Source organism: Echinops telfairi, unplaced genomic scaffold (assembly GCF_000313985.2).
Source record: "Echinops telfairi isolate 266 unplaced genomic scaffold, ASM31398v2 ScPeMD7_3533;HRSCAF=4204_0, whole genome shotgun sequence".
NCBI classification, from domain to species: domain Eukaryota; kingdom Metazoa; phylum Chordata; class Mammalia; order Afrosoricida; family Tenrecidae; genus Echinops; species Echinops telfairi.
This window is the reverse complement of record NW_022107431.1, coordinates 89873122-89875459: the sequence shown is the minus strand read 5'-3', so window position 1 is coordinate 89875459 and position 2338 is coordinate 89873122.

Below are 2338 nucleotides of genomic sequence, written 5' to 3'. Positions count from 1 at the left end.
CTGTGCCTGCTTCTGAGTTGTAAATCTTTACAGGAGCAAAAAGCCTTATCTTTTTACTCGGAGAGCACCTGGTGGATTTGAACCATTGACCTTGTGGTTAGCACTCCACTGCATAACCCAGTTTACAGATGAGGGAATTGAAGCTCAGAGTTGACTGGCTCCAAGCTGTAGAGATAAAAGTGACAATCCAAGATTTCGGCCTACATCTTTGAACCTCTTTCAACACATCAAGTTGCTGTTGAGAATGATACTTAATAGTCTCCTCTTTTCATAATTATCAGTGGCCCCAAGCTCACGGATGACAAGACTCTACTTCTTTGTCTCTATTTTCTGTCTTCGGAGCTCCTGTTGTTATCTGTTGAAAAACACAGGGCGGCTTTCCCTCTGGCATCACTCAGCTGCTTTCAGGCGCTCAGAAATGAAACTCCTGTGCAGATCATGAGAAAGGGCCGAGACTGCGACAGGCAGGGGAGGGAGGGAGACAAGGAAAGGCAGAAGCCCCAGGACAGATGCACTCACACTATAGAACAGAGCTCAGGAACATTGTTAAACACGTGTTTGATAGGGAGTAGCAGCAGTGTCTGGCACAGGATACTAGCAGTAATTTCACGGGTCTAACCCCCTCTAGTTCTCTGCTGGCTCATTCTTCCTCAAATGAAGGTGCCATGAGAACTGTCTAGAATGAATTCTAATTCTGCACCTGCACTTGCCCCTCCTTAGCACTGTACTTATTCTACTTCACACACATACACACACACACACACTTATGGAAAATGCAGATATACAGAAAGGAGCCAATTATAGGTTTTGTGAATCGTTGTACATGTTTGAAGTCAACTTTGCCTGCATATCCCAACAATCACCCTTAAGTCACCCTCAAGTCCAAGGAGTGGATCCCTCTGAGTGGGTGCTCAGGAGGTACACAGAGTGACAAAATCACGGTTATGTAAAAATACAGTATTTGTTGGTGATGATGACCTGTGGGTCTGCTCAGCAGCATGCAAGTGATGCAACAAGAAATGGGAGCTCTCACCGTAAAAAGCATAAGCCAACAGCAGCTAAAGTTTGGAGAGAGCTATATTTGTACTACAGTGTTTACAATTACTTAAGTATTCTTGATATATACTTTTGAGTTTCACAGCATTTTTACAAAGATCGTGGCGGTAAAGTCATGCCTTGGATTCTATGCATAGATTAGCTACAACAAATGTCAGTGTGGTTGTGAAAAGCGCAGCAAGGTTCATTTGGGATATATTTTTTATGCTCGGCCAGTAAAACAGGATAAATCCTATTGAAGCACAGTTTTTTAAAACAGCATTTTGGTCAACTTTCTAAAAATGTCTATGTTTTGTGCAACAGTATTGAAATATGACCTTGAACCACTCTCCAAATTTTATTCCAAAATAAAATGTACAGTACACTCCTTGGTCTTCAGTAGTTATTTCTCAACACTTGTGAAGCAGTGACCTATGACTGAGGAAGGTTGGCAACTTATCACTCATACATCTCTTGATCTTAACCTCCTTGCTGTCACCCCTCCACCCCCAAAAATGTTTAAAGCAAGATGAATGCAATTTTTAAGTAGAAAAGTAAAGCCATTTTACGTAATACTCATAAATGTTCTTGTTTTGATGGACAGAATCCAACAAGTAGGAACCTATTAGTAATACAGTAGACTAATTTCATTACACCATGATCAACCAAACATGTTAATTCCTATTTGGTACCAAGCTGCCTTCAGCAAAAGCCACAGAGACTGGATTTCTTATGAGAAAGAAACTATTTGATTATTAGAGATACTAATAGCGAGGCATTTGAATTACGGTGCTGATGAAGATACTGGAAAGTTCCCTGACTGGCAAAATAAACATCTGCCTTGGATGATGGACGTACGGCCAGAAAGCTCTCTAGAATTCTCCCTGGGGCATGTTTTGAAGAGAAACCAGTCCCCAGAAAAGGACATTGTGCTTGTTCAAATAGAAAGGCAGCGAAAGAGGGCAACTCTTGACAAAAGGGATTGACCCAGTGGCTCCAGTAATGGGTTTGGCCTGGCGATCATGAAGCTGGTAGAGGTCCAGGCAGCACTTCCTTCTGTTGCACTCGGGTCACTATCCGCTGGAACCCGCTGGACTGCCCCTCACCACAGCAGCTGCTCACTGTTAGCAGGTGCTCCCTCTGGGGGCATGTAGTCCAGTAGACATAGGCTTGGCAAGTACATATTTCACATACAGTATTATTATACTGTACATAGGATTCTTGGCCTTGTAGATAAGGGCCGGCTTGAGCAAAAATCCCTCAGCATTTCCACAAATAACGAGAGTGACTCGATCCTTATAAG